The sequence below is a fragment of the Odocoileus virginianus genome, chromosome 31 (assembly GCF_023699985.2).
Source record: "Odocoileus virginianus isolate 20LAN1187 ecotype Illinois chromosome 31, Ovbor_1.2, whole genome shotgun sequence".
Lineage (NCBI taxonomy): Eukaryota > Metazoa > Chordata > Mammalia > Artiodactyla > Cervidae > Odocoileus > Odocoileus virginianus.
The window spans coordinates 40355232-40378283 of NC_069704.1; the positions used below are offsets into that span (position 1 = coordinate 40355232).

At 48.2% G+C, this 23052-nt stretch overlaps 1 protein-coding gene across 3 annotated transcripts in view; it reads left to right on the forward strand.

Moving 5' to 3' along the window:
- Positions 1-23052, forward strand: part of PEBP4 (phosphatidylethanolamine binding protein 4) — a 228507-nt gene that overhangs the window by 116678 nt on the left and 88777 nt on the right. The window lies entirely within an intron of this gene.

Genomic DNA, 23052 nt, shown 5'->3' on the forward strand with positions numbered 1-23052 from the left:
CTGAGGCAATGGCTCCAGCACACCACTGCCAGGGGCCTGGGTGGAGGCGGGGGCACCAGGTGATTCTATGCGGTCCTCATGGCAGGGGACTCCTGCAGGATCTGCTCCTGATGGGCCAACGGGCATGGAGGAGGCCTGGTGATCCATCTCTTTTTCTTTGTACAGAAACAAATGACCTTCCCTTATTTTTCCTTTTGTCATCAGCCATAATTAGAAAGGTGATCGGCTCCGCCTTTCCAGAGTTGGTCTGAGGAACACAAATCCGGTGGCTTGTTAAAGGGGCATTAGATGAAAAAACCAAAACCAAAAAGGCTCTATTGCTAGGCAAGTTTTGGAGACTCTGGGTTAAACTGCATTAATCCCATTCCTCACTGAAGGGCTTTTTGGAGCTTTTAATATCCTAGTATGCGTTATATAACATGCATCTATTTTCCCATCTCACTTGACTGTTGAATCTTTTGTTCACAAGCACGTGGCAGTGCACTAGGGGAAAATCCACGCTACATCAGACATCCGTGTATTTCTGCTGGAAAGCCTGCCGATGGCATTTGCATCACGTGTGCAAGGCATCAGCCCCAAAAGATGGTGGGAACCCAGATCTAGAAAGACTGAGTCTGGATCCAGGCTGGTTCCCAACTCAGTGATCTCTATCACGTCGTGGAGACCCTCACGGCATTTCATCTTTATCCATAAGATGGGAACCATGTTAACGCTTCTGTATAGTTGTAGTGATCCTACAATGAGAGCGTGTACTAAGAACAGTCTCTAAAACACAGCACATACCACAAATATAGGGACTTCGTAGTTTTCCTTCTAGAGCTGTGGGGCAGAGGAAGGGGTATCTGTCTGAACTAGCTATTGACTCTCCTGGTCAAGGCAGGGCTTTCACAACCACTGGAGTGGGGAGGTGGTGGGAGGGTTACCCTGGCAACCAACCTCTGCCCAGTGACCACAGATCCTTCGCAGGATGCTCAGGGGGACAGCCAGTTCACAGGGGCAGCCCCGATGACAATCTAGGTAGTGGCTCCCTCCAGGGAGACTTGCAACAGCGGCTTCCAGAACAGAACCCAAGCAGGGCTGAAGGGCAGGAGCAGTGCTCCCACACCCTCCCTTGGCCAAGCCCTGCTCTCCAAGAGCCTTGGAAACACCATAAACCTGTGAAAGGGAAGAGCTAGGGGAGATTGCTGCCATCAGGGGAGGGAGGGGAGCTGAGAGCATGAAAGGGAAAGATACTGGATCCTGCCACAAGCTAGAGCGGAGGCTCTGTGAGCACTCAGGACTCCCCAGCAGCCACGAGGGGGTGAAACTCTCAAGAAAAGACCATCACTCTGGTCATCATATTTACAGTCTGCCCCCCGCCCTCCAACACACACACACAGGGCTGCCTGTAAGAAAGTTCTGTGGGCAACTCTGAGGCCCGATTTCAGAAGCTGGAATGTAATGGAATGTGATAATGCATGCATGTTCAGTTGTATCTAACTCTTTGCGACCCCATGGACTATAGTCCTCCAGTCTCCTCTCTCCATGGGATTCTCCAGGCAAGAATACTGGAGTGGGTTGCCATGTCCTCTTCCAGGGTATCTTCCCAACCCAGGGATCAAACCCATGTCTCCTGCATCTCCTGCATCTCCTGCATTGGTTAGTTACCCACTGAGTCACATTTCAGAGTACAGGGCTCCTTGGGGTCATGAGGTTGCCTCTTTTCCAAGCCTGAAGTCTCTTCCTGCCCACACCCCTCCCTCAGTACAGGACAGGACAGTGGTGCAAATGAGGTTTCAGCCCTCATAGCCCAGCTTAGAAGCAGAACAGGCGGCAGGTGGCAGCTGGCCGGCGGGACCGCTAAGCCATAGAGCTTACCAGGGCCACCTGCCCGGGTACAGCCCTCAGCCCTCTCTCTTGGGCTGGAGGAAGCTTGGGTTTCCGCTGCACTGTCACCCACTTGCCAGATGCAAGGGTCCATCAGGAAGCAGCAGCTCTCCCCAGTAATGTCCACTCAGCCTGACCGCCGGCCCCCGTGTTCCGCCAGTTGCACAGCTGGTATGAAAACCAGCCTGGGGTAGGTCTCGGACCGTGACTCTCTGCCAAAGGAGAAGAGGGCGCTGATCAGAAGCACCTCCTGTGTGTCGGTGTGCGGCTACGGCTGAGTCGGTCCCCAACATTAAAGCATATTTGGAGCAGCTAGCAAGCTTGTTACAATGCAGATTCCTGGGTGCCCCTTGGGTCAAGGTGGAGGGAACAGGGCATCCACATTCCACAGGCATCCAGGAGGGGTTTAGCAGCTGGAAGGAAGACTGCAGAGCTCAGTGGCAGAATGCCTGGGTCCTTGTTAATATCATCCATTTGTACAGCAATTTGCAAGTGAAAAGCACTTTTAGAACTTCCTGTTTGTTCAATTCCTGGGTCAGGAAGATCCCCTGGAGAAGGAAATGCCAACCCCCTCTGGTATTCTTGCCTGGAAAATCCCATGAGCAGAGGAGCCTCTTGGACTACAGTCCATGGTGTCAAAAGAGTCAGATATGACTGAGCGACTAACACTTTCACTACTTTTTTTTTCACTGATCCTCTCAATCACTTTGTGAACCAGATATTATCCCCATTTTACAGATGGGGAAACAAAGGCTGCAGAGAGGAAATGATTCCAGTCTCTCAGCTATGAGTGGTAGAGGTGGGTCTTCAATCCTGGTGCCTCAACTCCAAACCACCTTCCCACGTGGTCAGGGTTCACACCACACCTCTTCCATCAACTCCACTGTGGCCAAAGGCGTGTCACCATGCCCTGCCTGTATAACAGGAAACATAATCTCTGTGGGTCCCTTCTCAACCTGGGGCTCTGCTTCTGGTTACGTTTTACAAGTGGATGCTTCCAGGGACCCTCCTGAGGGAATAAATAAATTGGTAAATAAAACATAACTGATGAGGATCTTGAACCCCATAAAAGTAAACCCTGCATGTTATCATAGCCCTCCGCAGCATGTGGAGTCAGCAATAAGGCATGCCAAAAAGTCACTGCAGATACAGAAAGGCAGCAGCTCTGTGATTCACAAGGACCACACAGGCAAACGTGGTGGCACCTAGGCTGGCCTCATTAATAGGGCATGAGTGTGTGCCAGGTCGCTTCAGTCGTGTCTGACTCTTTGTGACCCTAGGAACTGTAGCTCGCCAGGCTCCTGTGTCCATGGAATTCTCCCAGCAAGAACACTGGAGCGGGTTGCCATGACCTCCTCCAGCGGATCTTCCTGACCCAGGGGTCGAACCTGAGTCTCTTATGTCTCCTGCATCAGCAGGCGAGTTCTTTACCACTAGCGCCACCTGTGGGACTCAGACCTAATTAGGTGGTGGGCTGCACCACGGCCATGGGAGCCCCTCAGTAGAGACAATTTTTTGGACTGTCTGTCCAGGTTGAAATAGGGTATAAACCACTTCTTAGGAATACGTGAAATATCAGCAGCCCCTCCAGTGAGAGACTGGTGGGATCTGGGACAGAGTAGGATAAAGCTTCAGTCCTTAAAGAAAAACTAGGAGCTAGAGAGAAGTCTATCAAAAAGGACTAGGCATTCAGGGTACTCTTTGTTCACGAACATTCAACACATATGGATTGGCCATGATTTGCTATGGCCTAGTGTTTCAGGGTGAGAAATCTGTAGCCAGACTTGTGGTTTGAATTTGAATCCACCAGTGTTAGCTTTGTGATTTTTGTGTGGGGCCTGCGGTGCAGGGAGGCACATGATCTTCAGCCTGTGTCTTTACTTGCTCTCTTATAAAGTGGGGGTTCTGAATGTTCCTACCTCACACTGCTGTTTGTTGCTGTTGTTTAGCCACTAAGTTGTGTCTGACTCTTTTGCGGCCCCATGGACTGTAGCCTGCCAGGCTCCTCTGTCCATAGGATTTCCTAGACAAGAATACTGGAGTGGGTTGCCATTTCCTTCTCCAGGGGATCTTCCCGACCCAGGGATAGGACCCACCTCTCCCACTTTGACAGGCAGATTCTTTACCCCTGAGCCACCAGGGAAGCCCCCACATTGTAAACAAAAGGTTTACTTACTTAAGGGTGCTTAGAACAGGACCCAGAACCCTATAATATTTTGTGAGAGGTTATCATGATTGCTCCAAGTCAGGCCCTATACTAGCCCTGGGGTTGCAAATGCAAACAAAATAGGGGGACCCCATGTCATCTGAGGGCTGCGTGGGGTCACGAGGGCCGCCAGAAGTCGGCTGGGTTCAGAACGCCCTGTACCTGTGGGTTCCCATTTGCTCAGGGACAAGACTAGACTTTAGTCCCCAAACCTGGCCAGACCTGGGCAGGCAGGGACTGATACATAAAGTGTGCTGTCTTTCTGAGTCCCCTCTTTGAGAAACCTCTCATTGAGCGAAAAATATTTCCAACAGACCATTGATACATAACATCCTTTCTCCTCCACATTGCTACATTCCTAGCTTTTCCTTTAAGATGCTTTTAGTTCTAACTCAATCTAATTAATAATCTTTGTGCTCAAGCCTAATTAAGGTATCAATTAATTTGCATCATTCATTTCAGAAAGAAATTCTTATTGGTGGTTCATCTTCTATTTGTCTCCAAAATTAGTGCTCAGGGCTTTTCAGGCAGATACTTTCATTAGGTTTATTTTTATTGTTAATGGGAATATTGAACACACGGAGATGGTATGTTAATACTTTCCACAAAGACTATCATGACTGGTGACACAGAACACAAGAACAATTAAGGAGGCAAGGGTACCTTTCTTCTTCCAAAACAGAAAATCTTCCTAGAAACTGTCAGTGATTCTAAAATTTGTCCTGAAAATCTTTTTTGTTTTAAGAAAGAAAAGGAAATGGCAAGTTCATGTTTCCCTTTCATTCAGTGCCCTCAACCTTTGGCAGCTGTAAGTGCAAGCAATTCTGGGCTGAATTGAAAGGACTTTAAGGGTTCATTATTCTGTCTACTTTTCTATAGATTTGGGTTTTTCCATAATGAGAGGCACTTTTTTTTTTTTAAGGACCTCTTGGTTTGGTGAATAAGATAAAGGGGAAACCCAACAAGCAGAGCTGGGATCACAGCCCCGTGCTTTCCAGTTAGGCGCTTAGCACATGTCAGGACTCCTCTGTTGGCATTATTGGTCCGGCTCCTGAGAAGTCTCAGGCAAGTTATTTGACCTCTCTGATACTGTGGCTTCTTGTCTGTAAAGCTGAAACAAATCCTTCCTGTTCAGGATAGAGACAGGAAAAGGGAAATTACATATGCAAAGAGGTGAAGCCTCCCTAGAGAAAGGCACTATATAAAGTGGCAGATTCATCTTCGTTCCTAATCAATTGAGCAGTAGATTCTGTAAAAATTTAAATATATATAAAATTATATAATCTAATTTTCTATACGCTCAGAAACCAGCAATGGTAATAAAGAGAAGAAGAATAAATGATCTCTATCAGGACCTCAAGTTCAGGTGAAGAGGTCAAACCAAGGAATAGGACTCATTCATTAGTTTCTTCATTTAGACCTATATCTTTAGTTCTGTTGCTACTGTTTGTGCACTTGTCCGTGTATGTTTGCCCTGCCCCATGAGGGTCCGTTTTAAGTAATAAACACCTGCAAAGCATGGCCTATGCTCCCTAAGAGCACGTCAGTTTGGACCTAGGAGCCCTAAAGAGCATTTGGTGATGCGGACAATGCAGAGACCCTGGTTATAAACCAGACGTGTACATGGCCACTATGGGGGAGGCAAGAAAGAGCCTGCACTTTGGGGTCAGATGAACTGGGGGAGGCTCCAGGCACTGCTACTTCCAGTTGGGAATCTCTGAGCCTCAGTTTCTCCATCCGTAAAATGGGCATGACAATAATATCTATTTCCCAGTATTTGATGAGTTTAAGTTTCATGACATAGAACAGAAGAGTAGGACCTCCATCAATGTGACTCTCTCCCCCACCACTCCCAACTTTGAGATCTGACCACAGCGGCTACTTAAGATGTAGCAACCTCCCTTAGGCTGTTGGGCTCCTGTTTTGCAAAGTAAGAATTCTAGGCAATGCCCCAACACACAAACCATGTGGTAAAAGCAGCTCATCCTTTCACCTCTCAGTCTAGATGGGTCCAGGCCCAGCCTGGTGGAGGAACCTTACCTGATCCAGGCTTTGGCGGGGGAAGTAATTGAGGGGAAGGATGTCTGTCCCGTCATTCGTGCGCACTAGGTTGCTTCAGTCGTGTCCAACTTTGCAACCCCATGGACTGTAGCCCTCCAGGCTCCTCTATCCGTGGAACCCTCTAGGCAAGAATGCTAGAATGGGTTGCCATGCCCTCCTCCAGCAGATCTTCCTGACCCAGGGATCGAACCGGTGTCTCTTATGTCTCCTGCATCAGCAGATGGGTTCTTTACCACTAGTGCCACCTGGGAAGTCCATCTGGTCATTCAGCCTCTGGGAATTGCCCTGTGACCCCCCCTGGACCAGACCAGGGGCTCCTGGAGCCATCACAGACCACAGCCTGCATACGGCCTTGGCTGCAAGCATCAGCCAGGGCTATGCTGTGCTTCCCACACTTCATCCCCAATACTTCCTACTTTCTATTTATTATTTTTTATTTTGTGTGCCTTGCAGCATGCAAGATCTTAGTTCCCCCACCAGGGATCATACCTGTGCCCCCTGCATTGCAAGCATAGTCTTAGCCACTGGGCCACTAGGGAAGTTCCTCCACTTTTATTTTTAACATGTCCCAGCACCCCTCACTGTTTCCTTATCGCTCACCACCCCCATTTGGCTGTCATTGTCCCACCACAGGGACGCCTTGCTTCCCATTCAAAATAGTTTAAATAAACTGTTGCTACAAAGTGGAATATTATCTTCTGATGAATGTTTTTAAAGCCCTTAAGGTTTTCATGGTAATTTGCGGTGTAAAATTATTTGGAGATAAGAGCCAAATTAACTCTCGGATGCTGAGGTCGCTGTGTCCTGTTATCCATGTGAGCACTGTTTAAATATAATCAGCCCTTAGACTAATGCAGCATAATTGTTCATTTGAAATAGCTTTTTTTACTCCATTCAATGAGTCATTAAAATATTCAAGGGATAATGCAGTGAATTGGAAATGAATTTATCATATTATCCCATACATACTGTAGTGCTCCAGGTAACTAAGGAGAAAGGGGGAGAGGGAGGGAGAGAGAACGTGAATACGATGTGCACAGGCAGGCAGGGGGCCAGGATGCGCGGGATATGGGAAACAACACTCTTGGGGTGGCTTATGGAAAGTGTGTCTAGAGAGGCTGACCAGGAGGGGTGGGGAAAGGGAAACGCTGTCCTTTGAAGAGCTCACTCTCTCTCTCTTTCTCTCTGCACTCTGAGAATCTGTGCTCCACCACAGCTCCGCTGTTAACTTATTTTTATCAAATATGTTTATATCAGGAAGTCGTTATGGAAACCAATTCTGCCATCCAGGAGAATTCCTGGATCAGGCAGAAAACTCTTTCTTTCTCTCTCTTTCTCTCTCTCTCTCCCCTTTTCTCTCTGTCACACACACACACACACACACACACACACACACACACCACTCGCGCATGCACACACACTTATAAACACCCCAAAGGGAACAGCAGTCTTGCTCACCCAATTCTGAACTCTGCTCTGACACAGTCAGAGGGGGGCACCCTGGCTCCCCTTCGTGGGCAGAGCGGTAAAGTGGCTGAGACTGAGACCAGCTGTCCATCCTCACCCCTTGCCCTGACCTTGGGAACCTGGGCTGTGGCATTAATTCCTCAGGGTCCCCCAGGCCCCAGCACCCTCACCCCAAGCACATGCACTAAGGAGAGACGAGGGCAATGTATTTGATGGGGCGGTTCTTCCTCCATCAAGGGAAGGTCCCATGGGTGTGCATGGCTTGTACTGCACCTGGAATACCATCCTCTGTTCTGGTCACCGCATTTCAAGAAAGACAGTGAGAAGCACATAAGCAAAGCAACCAGAAAGGCAAGGCTCTGTAGAAACCAGGAAAGCAGGGCTGGCTGGTCTGCCAGAACCCCCAAGGGCAGCCATGAGGACTGACTTTAAGGAGTCTTTAAAGATTTCTTTTAAACTTGGAGGAAATCTATTTGGAAAACAACAGGGAGGTCCTGCTCTTCTCTTCTGGGGAGAATTAGAACCAGTGGGTAAAATTTACGTGGAAGTCAGTTTGGGTGCCATGTAAGAAAACACTTCCTAAGAATTTGAACTGCTTAAGAACTGAGCACATACTCCACAGAGGAGGTAGTACTTAGCATGGAAGGTACTTATTCACCAGTGATTCAGAAATGTTCCCCCAAGTACAGGAGGTAGAACAGATGATCGGTTAGATATACCCTTTGACATCTGTAGTGTTTCTACCTCCCATATTTCCCCTCCTTGCTAAAGATACTCTTCTTAGAGCTTATACCCTTATATTAACAACAACAATAATAATTAAAGAAGGAAGAATAAATGGAAAGAGAAAAAAGAAAGGGAAGAGGAAGAATGAAAGGAAACAAAACATTCATACACCAGCGTGTTGTGCTGGGCACTGTGCTTCATGAATGTCTCATTTCATCCTCACAAAAGCCCCAGATGAAGGTAATATAGACCAGAAAATTAAGATCTAGAAGGGTTAAGCAGTTGTCCAAGATCTTTTAGCTGGTGAGCAACTGATTGGGATTTGAACCCAGAGCCTGTGCGTATAATCATGATGCCACATTAGGTCTCCAGAGTTTAGGTAGATTCTACCCCTTGCTACCCATGCCCAACAAAGGTCCATATAGTCAAAGATATGGTTTTTCCAGTAATCATGTATGCATGTGAGCGTTGGACCATAAAGAAAACTGAGTGCCGAAGAATTGATGCTTTAGAATTGTGGTGCTGGAGAAGACTCTTGAGAGTCCTTTGGACAGCAAGGAAATCAAACCAGTCAACCCTAAAGGAAATCAACCGTAAATATTCCTTGGAAGGACTGATGCTGAAGCTGAAGCTCCTATACTTTGGCCACCTGATGCGAAGAACCAACTCATTGGATAAGACTGATTCTGGGAAAGATTGAGGGCAGGAAGAGAAGGGTGTGACAGAGGATCAGATGGTTAGATAGCATCACTGACTCAATGGATATGGATTTTGAACAAACTCCAGGAGATAATGAAGGACAGGGGAGCCTGGTGTGCTGCAGTTCATGGGGTTGCAAAGAGTCAGACACAACTTAGAAACTGACTGAAGTGACCCAAGCCTGGATTCAGTGACGGCTTTTGTCAGGACCAGGTGTGGCCGCTGAGAGGAAGTGGTGCTGGTGTGAAGGGTGCAATTTGAGCTTCCTGGCCCCCTGCCCTTTACCTCCATTCTTGGCCACGCTCACCTCAACCATAGTGCAGCCGTGACCTGGGCCTTAGAGCAGGGGCCTGGGAGGCAGCTTCTCCAACTCACTGTGAGCAAATGATTCCCCATCCTATTTCCTCAACTGTAAAAGAGGACATTAGCAAAAAAAAAAAAAAGGAATTTCAATAGCTACATAGTTGTGTTTAGTTACTAAGTCATGTCCAACTCTTTTACAACACCCTAGACTCTGGCCCACCAGGCTCCTCTGTCCATGGGATTTCCCAGGCAAGAATACTGGGTGGGCAGCCATTTCCTTCTCCAGGGGATCTTCCCGACCCAGGGATCAAACCCACATCTGTATTGCAGGTGGATTCTTTACCGTTGAGCCACCTGGGAAGCCTGAGACATACAGGCATGTATGGGAAAAAGTCATTAAAAAAAAAAAGATGAATACACTGGCATCAAACCAGAATGTTGTTGTGAGGACACAATGAGATAAAATGTGTAAAGTATCCAGCACCCAGCACTTAGATGCTACCTATTTGCTATTTCACTACTCCTTCCATCTATTATCTCCCTAACTCCTCTACCAGAAGCTTAGAAAGTTGAGCCTTTGATGGTAAGGAGCTTACATCACTCCCAAGAGGCAGGTCAGAGCCTGGCAGGAAAATGAGCTGCTCTCATGGTTACCACTTAAAAGACTCTAAGGAAAAAGCCACCACAGACATAGGACTTAATCAGGAGGTGTTGGGACCAACTCTTTAACCTGCACTGTGCTCAGCACTGCAGCTGTTTAAAAAATAATAATAATGTAAGACCTACAGACATAGATAGATAATTTGATGAATAAATGTTGGGTGAATTTAAAATGTGTTTTTCCTGTTCCCCAGTTGGAAAGACAGGGCTAATGTATAGGAAACGGAGAGGAGAACTCATGGAATATCAGTATCAACTCTAACTGGGCCCTTTAGACTCAGGGGGCTTTGCGAGTTCAGATTGCTCTCCCCTCTGCAGTGAGATAACGCATCCTCCTTCAAGGCTAAGCTCAAATGTCAGCTCCACTGAAAGGCTCTCTCTGAGGCCTCCAGACTGAGTTAGTCAGTCCTGCCCTGAGCTCCTACTACACTCAGTCAAACCTCTGTTAGTGTCTTTATCACATGGGTTTGTTATTATTTATGAGTCTCTTTTCTCTGTTAGACCACGAGTTCCTGGAGGGTAGAATTGTGTCTTATATCCTGAGCATTTAGCACAGTGCCGGGAACATAGAAGACCTTCAATCAGTGTTGAATGGATCAGTGAATGAAGGCATGAAGGAAAGAATGGATAAAAGGATGAAAGTGGATGGATGGATAGTGGCTGGGCAGGTAGAGGAATGGATGTATGAGGTGATACTACATTGTGATGGCTTCACAATGGAGACAAGAGCTGTGCTGGGGCTTGAATTATGAGCAGGCCTAAAAAAGTCAAAGGATATGGGATTGTATTTCAAGAAGAGAAGAGAATAACTGAAAGTTCAGACATGTGAATGGCATAGAAAGAAGAAGTCCAAACACAGAATTAAAAGCCAAGATGGCCGAGTTAATTAAGGCCCCCTTTATCACCTCTCCCTGGGTGGTTATTGCAAAAGCCATCTAACTGAGCCACTTCCTATAACCTCATCCCTTACAAAAGTATCTATCTTTCCTTCATGGGTTGATGTTTTCTAAAATTGAGATATGATCATATTACTTCCCTAGTTGAAGCCTTCAGTGACTCCCCAGTATCTCAGGACAGATTCCTATCTGGTCAGGATACTATATTGTTTATTTTAAAATTTTTATTGAAATATAGTTGATTTACAATTGTGTTAATTTCTGCTATACAGCAAAATGACTTGGTTTTTACACATACACACACACACACATACATATATACACAAGCATTCGTTTTCTTCTTCTTTTTAAATTTATTTTATTTTTTGGCCTCATAACATGTGGGATCTTAGTTCCCTAACCAGGGATCAAGCCCATGTCCCCAGCAGTAGAAGCCCAAAGTCTTAACCACTGGACTGCCAAGGAAGTCTTCTATTCATGTTCTTTTACATTATGGTTTAGCACAGGATATTGAGGACCGTTCTCCATGCTATACATAGGACCTTGTTGTTTATCCATCCTGTATACAATCATTTGCTTCCTGGTCAGCGTATTATTTAAGGCCTTGGGCTCTGGCCCTACCTGCCCCACCAGCCCCGCATGGTGTTCCTGCCAAGTTGCATGCAGTGTCTCAAACCTTCTGTGTGTCTCAGGCCACTGTGGACGGTTACTAGCTCTGGTCCCTCTTCCTAAGGAAGCTGTTCTGCAATCTGAAAACACTTAGTTGCTTTATAGAAGTTAAGATCTCTAGATAAATGACACCTTCAAGGTCCAGAAAAAGCTGAGACTTAGGATCACAGAGTCACTTCCAGAAATAGGAAAGGAAAATGTGGATTCCTGAATTTAAGTTGGTGAGTGTAATATCCATCCGCATCAAGATTCCATAACAATTAAAAAGCAGATGGTCTGAGACAGCAGAGGAAGCATTGAACACTGCGAGTCTGCATAAGCTCACTGAAAACAAGTCGCTCCTGACCACTCAGATGTCTTTGCTGATGAATGCACTGGTCCAGGGGACCAGGAGAAGGAGCTAAGTAAGCACAGCATAGCTTAACTGACCAAGGCTTCAGACCAAGTCAGCCATGGTAAACTGTGGGCAAGGAGGACAAATATGGCTTCCCTTATGACTGTTGTGTTCAGTGGGTTTGTGGCTTGTAGCAAACCATTCCTGAAGTGGCTAGTAGATTGTGCTTCCCTGGTAGCTCAGATGGTAGTCTGCCTGCAATGCGTGAGACCCAGGTTTGACCCTTGGGTTGATTCCAGGGAAGATCCCCTGAAGAAGGGAATGGCTAACCACTCCAGTATTCTTGCTTAGGGAAATGTGGCTTCAATTTATGACTATTGTGTTCAATGGGTTCAGGATTTAGTTAGCAAACCATTCCTAAAGAATGTTGACTAATAGTTTAGCATCAACCTCTAGGGCAGTCCCTAGTGACATGCCACGGGATTCTGCCAAAGGGCCTACCTTGTTCAATATCTATATAGATAACATGCTCACTGAATGAAGGGCACCCAATAAGTTTCAAGGAATTGGTAACACTCAGAATGACACAAAACAGTTAATTTTGGCAAATTTGGAAGGATGGGCCTGCAATGAAAAAATTAAACTTAATAGAGATTAATCTCAAATTCTATATTTAGGTTCCAAATCAATTGCACAAACACCGAATGGGGAAGACTTGGCATAGCAGGAGTTCATGAAGGGAAAAGATCAGAGCACTTTTCATTAATTTTTAAGCTAATTTTAAGCTAATAATAGAATGTCAAACCATAATGCAGGAGTTAAGAAAGTTAATATAATCTTAGATCCATCAATAGAAGTAGAGGTTTTTAGATGAAGATTATAAATCCCCTTTTTCTGCATCAGTCAGACCACCTCTGCTCATTCATTCATTCTGCATGTGTTCAGCACATCTTAGGCCATAGGTTTCATTCAAGCACCGCACATCAAATTTTGTAAAGTCAGATCCTTCCAGTGAGGCGTGCCCAGTCTGGTGAGGAGAGCAGAGAAGTCAATCAATGATTACAGTACATAGTTAGGGGTTAGGATGAAGTTAAGTCCCAAGAACCATGGAAGAAGAGATGGTGGGCAAGGGGGAGGTCTCCACAGAGGTGACCCTTGGACAGACCCTTAGACAGAGTAGAATCCACCAGGTGAGCACGGGAGGAAAGGGCCTCCAGGCAGAGGGAACAGCAAGAAGGCCAGTGCAACTGGAGCACAGTGATCAAGGGGGCGTGCAGGGGAGACGAGCTCAGTGAGGGCCACCAGGAGGCTAGGGAGCTTGGGGGCTCGGAGCCCTGACCACTCACCCATTAGAATCACCAGGCAGCAGTACCCAGACCAGCTCGGTCAGAACCTCTGGGAGTGGAGCCCAGGCATCAGCTTATTCAAGATTCCCAGGTGATGCAGATGATGTGCATATAGGTAGCAGCAGAGGGAAAGAGGGAGTGGTCGTTCGACGAGTACACGGTTTTAGTTATGAAAGTTGACTCATTTCTCGGGGTGTGCTGTACAACACCAGTACTGTATTGTACCTTTAAAATTTTGTTAGGAAGGTAGATCCGATGGTAAGTGCTCTTATCACCATAAGAAGGAAAAAGAAAGAGAGAGAGAGGACGAGGGAAAGGAAGGAAAGGAAGAAGGAAGGGAGGAAGGAAGGAAGGAGGACTTCCCTGGTGGTCCAGTGATTAAGACTCAGTGATTGCAATGCAGGGGGCGCTGCTAAGACTCAGTGATTGCAATGCAGGGGGCGCTGGTTCGATTCCTGGTCAGGGAACTAAGAGCCCACGTGCCATGCAGCACAGCGGGGAGAGGAGAGCACACACACACACAAAGGAAGGAAGGAAGGAAGGGAAGATGCATGTGGGACTGACAACCACGGTTGTAGGGCCTTGTGTCCAGGCCCGGGCAGGGAGTTTGGTCCATGGGCTGTTGGCGGACTCTAAATAGGAGGATGAAAACAGTTTTGTGTTTTTAATGACCACTGCCTGCTGCTAGGTGGTTACAAGAGGCCCTTTGCTCCTCTGGGAGGGACAAGAATGACACGTACCAAGGTGAAGGCTGTGGACCCAGAGAGGACAGCGTTGGGTCTTTATTGATCCTTAGAGTCAACAGGACCTGCTGGTGGATTCAAAGTGGCAGGTGAGAGCTCTTAGATCTGGAGCCTGAGTGAAGGGCAGAGCCTTCACTTAGACGGGGAACACTGGAGGGTGGCGTATGTGGGTGGAAAACTGGAGGTGTATCCTGGGACTTCCCTGGGTGGCTCAGATGGTAAAGAATCTGCCTGCCAATGCAGGAGACCCGGGTTTGATCCCTGGGTCAGGAAGATCCCCTGGCGTAGGAAATGGCAACTTGCTCTAGTATTCTTGCCTGGAGAATCTCATGGACAGAGGAGCGTGGCGGGCTACAGTCCATGGAGGATACAGTTGTCTCCTAGACATGTTAATTCTGAGATGTTCTTTAGGTCTCTGAGTGCAGATTTCAAGTAGGAGACTGAAATGAGTCTGGAAGTCAGGAGAGATGCCCAGAGAGGAGGCCTGGCTTTGGAGGGGATACTTCAGTTGGCAGAGGGTGGAGATTGACAGCCCTGGGGCTGAGAGCAGGGAGGCGATGCTGAAGAAGAAGCCATCTGCCGGGGACTGGGCAAGATCTTGGGTGTGACGGTCTCTTGGATGCTTCCTCCAGCTCTCAGCTACTGGGCTTTTATACATGAGTCTGACACCAGCCGGCCTGGAGCAAAGCATCACGGGAGGAGAGGAGACAGGCAGCGAGGCCGGGGTGGGGGAGTGCGGTAGGGGGCTGTGAGGAGTCTGTTCTGCAAAGCAGGAGACTGGGCAACACTTTGGAGACAGTTTGGGAGCAGGACTCAGAAGACTGGCATGCTAGGTCCCTGGCTGGCTGGGAGATATTGCTGCAGGGTCTGTCCGTCTTGTGGGTCTCAATTCTCTCATCTGCAGGATGAGACAGTTAGATGGGCGATAAGGACCAGCACAGAGAGGCTATGATTCCACACTTGATCCTCTAATCAGCCGTCCTCAACCTTCCTTTGTGTCAAAATGTTATTCACATGCTGCACACAGTCTCCTGGGCCTTCTTGCACGTAAAACAAGCTCCAAGTTCCTCGCAATTCCCAGGGCACTTGCCCTCTCAATCCACAAATTGTGGGAGAGAGTAACATCATTAGAAGGGGGATGTGGAAGCTGATCCCATCTATTTTAAAAGGTAAATCACTCATGGGAGCTTTCTCATTAGCCATGCCTGCTTGGAACCTACTTCCCTGTGATTTACGACCCGAGGTTGGGATCCATGTCAGGCGGGTGTTGCAAACCTCAGCTGCATACCTTAGGGGCCTTCATGGGCTGGTGAGCAGGGCAGGGCCCGAGCAGCTCTGGTTGGGGCAAGTCAGCCAGTGGCCTGCTCCTGCTCCAGGAGGAGGATGGCGGTGGCAGGAGGCTAGCTGGTGGGGGGGTGGGGGGCGGCACTTGCAGGAATCCAGGCCCCAGGGTGAGCCACAGGCCCTGAGCGGGGTCAGCGGGCGGGGAGGGGAGCCTGGTGAGTGTCCCACAGCTCTTCTGCCAGCCTTGGGCCGGAAGGACACAGTGGAGTCGGTGTGGTGAGGTCAGAGGCTGAGGGGGCAGGAGAAAGCAAACCCCTCCCTGCCGTGGCTCTGTCACTTCCCAGAGAGATGAAGGGGAGGAAACACAGTCCAGACTCCTGGCGAAGAATCTGGGCTCTGCTTGGGTGTGGGGGCGGGGCAGCCAGGAGGGACTTAAATAGGGTGCAAGACAGCACCCAGCCCAGCGCTCCCTGGGTCGCTGGCCTGTCAAGCAGCTAAGCATTAGCTTTCTCCTTTCAAAGAGAGTGGAAGTCACTGTTTTCTTGTCTCGGTTTGATGAACAGATTCTGGGTGGCAGGAGTCACCATAGAAACAGGTGCTATCTTAAGCAAATGAGCCTTATTAACCTTAAGAGTGGTGGAGTTTTCACAAGATTGCACAGATAGGGTAGGAGGGAGAGCGCGGTTTGGTGGGGGGAGGGCCGCTGCGGCTGGGGAGCCAGGCTGCAGTGCTCTGGGTGTGGATGCGGGCATGCACCAGTGGGCCTGTGTGCACGAGTGTGCATGCAGTGTGGGTGCAGGCCTACATATGCTTTTGCAAAACTGCCTCCCAGGGAGTGAGCTCAGGTTCTAGCTTTGCCCTAAGACATGAACACGTTCGCCCACAGAAACCTCTCAGCCTCCTAGGGAACTGGCCTTAGGGGAGCAGAGGTCAGAGGCCTGCCTCAACCCTGACTCTCTCTCTCAGAGCTGTTTCCTGTCCCTGCATATCAGGGGTAGGTGTCTCCCGAGAGCCCTCTGATGCAGGAGGCAGTGTGGTGCCGCCGTGGGAGCCAGAAATACAGGCACGGGGTAGGTGGGCCTGGGTCCATAAGGCTGCTCTGGAATTCTGAGCCAATGAGACTACCCTCCATGAACCCCAATCTGTAAAAAGCAAAAAAAAAAAAAAAAAAAAGACCCACACAGGTTCCCTGGTGGCTCTGTGGTAAAGAATCCGCCTGCCAAAGCAGGAAATATTGATTTGACCCCTGGTCTGGGAAGATCCCCCTTGCCGCAGTGCAACTGGGCCCACATGCCACAATTACTGAGCCTGTGCTCTAGAACCCAGGAGCCACAACTACTGAAACCCTTGGGCCCTAGAGACCTTGCTCCGCAACAGGAGAAGCTACCGCAACGAGAGGCCCAAGCACCACAGCTAGAGAATACCCCGGCTTGCCGCAGTGAAGACCCAGCACAGCCGAAAGTAAATAAATTTTTTTTAAAAAAGGCAAAAACACCACACGCCTCACAGGGCTGACGAGAGGACCTGGGTTGATACAGAGCGTCTCCTCCATCCCTCCCCCTCTCTGTGTGGACCCCCTTTCTGGGGTGAGGAAAGGGATGTCTCCCCCAGGCACAGCTGTGACCTGGCAAAGGTTTTCCAAAGCCAAGCATCCTCTTTCCCAGCATCCTCTCATCATATAAGTTTCTACTCCTACCTGCTGTGGTTTTAGGACAAAGAGCCTGCCCTCAGGGAGGTTACCATCTTTTGATGGGGAGGGGAAGGATTTTAAAACTAAGAAACACCACCAGGAAGTAGTGGATTGGGTAGAGGAAGAGCTATTTACTACTATTGCTATTGTTCACTCTTTGGGACACCTTGGACTGTAGCCCGATAAGCTCCTCTTTCCGTCGAATTTTCCAGCAAGAATACTGGAGTGGGTTTGCCATGTCCTCCTCCAGGGGATTTCCCCAACCCAGGGATTGAACTCATGTGTCCTGAATTGGCAGGCAGATTCTTTACCACTGCGCTACCTGGGAAAGCCCAGAGAGAAGAGCCACAACAGCTCAAAGGGAGCGGGCAGGGAGGGGGCAGCCCACAAGGATGGGTGCAGGTTTGAAGGCCTAGCAGGACCCAGCAGCAAAGAGGAAATGTCCAAGGAAACGGTGTATATTCAGCCCTGGAGGCAGACTCAGCCAAATCCTGGACTGCTCCTCCTGCGTGACAGGTAACTAGGAAATCGGCACTCTCACTCTGGATCCAGAGCTGTGCAAATCGGCTCTAAGAGGCTTGCCTGCTGCCCTCTGCAGCCCCGCCTTGGGCAGGACACTCAGCCCAACCCCGTCTGGTGCCCGCTCCAGGGAGTAAGCCTGAACCACCACCCCACAGGCTCTGAGGACCAGTCAGTCCCTTGAGGCCCTGCCGCATGTAACCTGCAGGCGCAGGATGGAGCCAGCCTGCCCAAGGACTATGCCCTCCTAAGGACACTTTTCCTCTGCCCAGAGGAGTAAGGGGTCCTGATACAGGTCTGAAGCTGCGGTGGCAGCCCGGAGGATGGACTGTTGCCTGCTTTATAGATTTCTTGATCTCCAGCGCTGGAAGGGACCTCAGATTTATGTGGTCCTGCTTCTCCATTTGGGGCTTCCTGGGTGGCTCAGTGGTAAAGAGTCCACCTGCAATGCAGGAGATGCAGGAGACTTGGGTTCAATCCTTGAGTCGGGAAGATCCCCTGGAGTAGGAAATTGAAACCCACTCCAGTATTCTCGCCTGGAGAATCCCACGAACAGAGGAGCCTGGTGGGCTACAGTCCATGGAGTCACACAGAGCCGACACAACTGAATCAACTTAGCAGGCACACATTCTTCCGTTTTACAGATGAAGAAGCTGAGGCCCAAAGTCATCTAAGCTCTATGTTGCAGAGTATAGACCAGAACTGAAGAGTCCCAGCTTTTAGTCCCACTGCCCTTTCCTGTCACTGTCGCTAGCTTGCTGAAATGAGAGAATATCAGCAATGGACGTCAAGGAGAGACTGGCAGGTGCCTAAGTGGTTGTGTTGGGTGACTCACCAAGTCCAGGAAAGGAGAAAGAGAAGCTTTATACTGCACTCCCAGCTCTCATAGCCTCTCTGTCTCAAAATCAAAGTTTGGCATTTTGTGAGCATCACCCGGCCCCAGCCAAAGACCACAATTTTAATAGTTCCAAAAGCATTCTCTCAGTCCGCCCATCCCTTCCTCCCAAATTTTCTTCCCCATTAGGTTTATTGCTCAGTCTTTGCAACCCCATGGACTGCAGTATGCTAGGCTTCCCTGTCCTTCATGATCTCCTAGAGTTTGCTCAAACCCATGTCCATTGAATCAGTGATGCCATTCCACCATCTCATCCTCTGTCACCCCTTTTTCCTCCTGCCCTCAATCTTTCCCAGCATCAGAGTCTTTTCCAATGAGTCAGCTCTTCGCGTCAGGTGGAGAAGTACCTGAAATTCCTTAATAGCCAGGAAAGCATCATATCACAATCAAAGGTGAGGCTGAAAGGACTGCTCATACTGGGACTGACTTAAGGCTCAAACCCCAAGTAGCAGTAAAAAAAAAAAAAATACTGAAATTTGACTGGGCCATTTGGAGGAAGTCACTAGGCAGTGAAGGAAAACGGGGTCGGGGGGATTATGCAGGAGGGAGAGTCAGAGGAGGGGAGGGAGATCTGAACCTGCTTGGGGATCCCCCACCAAAGACCATGCTGTTTCCTCTGCACCAGCTGCCCAAACATGAGGCTGTCCCCTCTCCTAGTGCTCTGGTTGTTTCCAAGATTCAATGTATAGAGTAACGATGAGGAAAGATCAATGCCATTAAAGGAAGCTTTATTAGTCACAGTTCCCAAGAGAAGGGGGCATGCCTGGCCATGCAGGGCCGCATGGGGAAGCCCCAGTGTCAGTCAGGAAGCAGGAGTGAAAGACAAGGATGGCCCAGGGCCTGTACTGTGGTTTCTGCAGGAAGGAATGGGTAGGGAGTGTAGGCAAGTTTGAGCAGTCTTAGCTTTGGAGAGTTTGAACGATCTTGGCAGGCTCTAGGCTATGGGGATGGTCTCCAGTTGCCTGGTACCTGGCCCTAGGGTGATTAGGACAAGAGAATATTGACTTGGTGTTGAAATTGAGATATAGGATGTGGTCGGGGGTATGGCCTTGAGGTTGGTTGGTTTTATTTATTTTCAGGCTAGTTGTTTGCTGTCCCTGGGAATCATGGAGCTAGTTGTAAAGAATCTACCTGTCAATACAGGAGACATAAGAGACGTGGGTTCAATCCCTGGGTCCAGAAGATTCCCCTGGAGGAGGGCATAGCAACCCACTCCAGTATTCTTGCCTGGAGAATCCCATGGACAGAGGAGCTTGGAGAAGCTACAGTCCATGGGGTTGCACAGAGTTGGACACAACTGAAGCGACCTAGCACTCACAGAAACTGGCTAGCCCTGGAAGGGCAGTCTCTCCAGCATCAGCAGGCCCTCAGATGTCAAAACATCAGAAAATACCGAAAATGAAAGACATGATCAATACAACCCTCTTCTCTCCAAAAGCTGCTCTTTTTTAAAAGTTCTGCTCAAAATCCACCTTGCTCACCATGCTTCCCCTCGACTCCAAGACCCCTCCCCGTCCCTGGCCTCCCACGTGGCACTTGGTCTGGCCGCACCACTGAGCGCTGGATCCCATGCTGTCTTGCCTGCTAGTGGTCCCAGGGCATGTGCCCTAGTTTCCCAGCCTCTTGGGAAGACTCTGCTTGCCCTCTTCCTGCCCTGGTACACATCTGGCCCTCAGCCCAGAGCACAGCGATTCTTCTCAGCATCAGTCCTTCCCAGCTACCCTCCCGGCTGAGGTACACACACTCACCACCTCACGTTTAATGCTTTCATCCCCTGGCCAGATAATTCTCAACCTTAGAGAAGAAGTGTTCGTCGTCAGTTACAAAGGCACTGGTTATCAATTTTATACCATCCTAGTGACTTTGCTTTTTAAATGAATGGACAACAATGTACAGTTTTTACTCTGTGGCCACTGGTTTAAAACATGCTGACTCTGGTTTTTCATTCAGTTTTGTGGGAGAAGGGGACTTGTACATAAGGTCAGTCTGGCCTCCTCAGAATCATGTTAAATGTGGCTAACAGTGTAGGCACAGAACTGCAGTTAGTTGTGCATTTGTGACTTTTATCACTCTGTCTGTTTGTTTTTGCATTCACTCATGCTGCACTGGACCATCCCACCCGCAGACAGCAGCAAAGCTCTCTCCCTCTGGTCCTCTGACCACAGAGACCCCTCAGCCGTCTGCCAACCACCTCCTCCAGCAAACACACACCCTCCGTTGACTGCCACTCTCTCACCACTGGTGACATCCTCCCACCTTGAAACCTCTTTCTTCCCATCCTCCCCATGAGAAGGATCCTCTCCTTTCTCCTCTACCAAACCAAAGCCTCCCTGATTTCCAAACCCTGCTCAAAGTCCAGCATGCCACCTCTGAATCACACTGAACTCCTGTCAACTAGTTCACTCACTTTGAGTAGAATCATTCATCTCCCTGGGCCTCGGTGCCCTCCCAGGTAAAACGAAGAGGTGGCCAGCATGATCCCCTAGGTACCTTCAAGCTCTGAACCATCTGGGGTACTGACATTCTTCATAGAGCCATTCCTTGATACATGGCAAGCATTTCTTCTTGGGATACATGTAGGCAAATAGGGCTCTTATGCCTATCATGTCCTTTCCACGGAGCAAAATCCAGAGAAAGCTTTCTCAGCTGCTTATTAATAACCAAACTGTCCATTGTTACAATAGCTAGAGAATTCTGTTCAACTCAGCCATGATTTACTGGGCTTGCCTTCTGAGTTCAGCTCTCTGCTGGGCATCCTGGAAGCTCTAAAAGAGTAGGATTAAATTCCTGCCCTCAAGGAACTCAAAACTCAATGGGGAGATTAATTACACATATGCACACCTACACATGTGTTTGAGAATTGCCAAGGTTTATAGGTTAAAGAGCCAACTTGAGTCACTGCTTTAAATCCATACTTTAGGTTTGCTAATACTTGACTCTGAATATCTGACAATAGGCTGAGGTTCACATACATGTTCATATAAATATTGAGTGTCCACCAATGGTGTGGGCACTGCAGTGACCACCTCAGGCTCAGAGATCACACCTTTGGGATTTGGCCAATATGTTTCCGATTTTAAATATCCCCACCTTCTTGCCCTCTTAACCATAAAGATGTCAGGAATTCGCACATTTCAGCACATAAACTGTACTTCCCTAGTGTGTGTGTGTGTGTGTGTGTGTGTGTGTGTGTGTATACATACATATATATATGTATGTTAGTTCACTTCTGTTCATTTGCTTAGTTGTGTCCAACTCTTTGCGAGCCCATGGACTGCAGCACGCCAGGCTTCCCTGTCCATCACCAACTCTCCCGGAGCTTATTCAAACTCATGTCAATCAAGTCAGTGATGCCATCCAACCATCTCATCCTCTGATGTCCCCTTCTCCTCCCGCCTTCAATCTTTCCCAGCATCAGGGTCTTTTCCAATGAGTCAGTTCTTCCCATCAGGTGGCCAAAGTATTGGAGTTTCAGCTTCAGCATCAGTCCTTCCAATGAATATTCAGGACTGATTTCCTTTAGGATGGACTGGTTGGATCTCCTTGCAGTCCAAGGGACTCTCTAGAGTCTTCTCCAACACCACAGTTCAAAAGCATCAACTTTTTGGCGATCAGCTTTCTTTATAGTCCAACTCTCATATCCACACTTGACTACTGGAAAAACCATAGCTTTGACTAGATGGACCTTTGTTGGTAAAGTAATGTTTCTGCTTTTTAATATGCTGTCTACGTTGGTCGTAACTTTTCTTCCAAAGAACAAGCGTCTTTTAATTTCATGGCTGCAGTCACCACCTGCAGTGATTTTGGAGCCCCAAAAAATTAAGTCTGTCACTGTTTCCACTGTTTCCCCATCTATTTGCCATGAAGTGATGGGACCAGATGTCATGATCTTAGTTTTCTGAGTGTTGAGTTTTAAGCCAGCTTTTTCACTCTCCTCTTTCACCTTCATCAAGAGGCTCTTTAGTTTTTCTTCAATTTCTGCCATAAGGGTGGTGTCATCTGCATATCTGAGGTTATCAATATTTCTCCCGGCAATCTTGATTCCAGCTTGTGCTTCATCCAGTCCAGCATTTCTCATGATGTACTCTGCATATAGGTTAAATAAGCAGGGTGACAATATACAGCCTTGACTTACTCCTTTCCCTATTTGGAACCAGTCTGTTGTCCCATGTCCAGTTCTAACAATTTTTTCTTGACCTGCATACAGATTTCTCAGGTGGCAGGTCAGGTGGTCTGGTATTTCCATCTCTTGAGGAATTTTCCACAGTTTGTTGTGATCCACACAGTCAAAGGCTTTGACGTAATCAATAAAGCAAAAGTATATTTTTTTCTGGAACGCTCTTGATTTTTCTATGATCCAATGGATGTTGGAAATTTGACCTCTGGTTCCTCTGCCTTTTCTAAATCCAGCTTGAACCTCTGGAAGTTCACAGTTCACATATTGTTGAAGCCTGGCTTGGAGAATTTAGAGCATTACTTTACTAGCTTGTGAGATGAGTGCAATCGTACAGTAGTTTGAGCATTCTTTGGCATTGCCTTTCTTTGGAATTGGAATTAAAACTGACCTTTCCCAGTCCTGTGGCCACTGCTGAGTTTTTCAAAATTGCTGGCATATTGAGTGCAGCACTTCAACAGCATCATCTTTTGGGGTTTGAAATAGCTCAATTGGAATCCCATCACCTCCACTA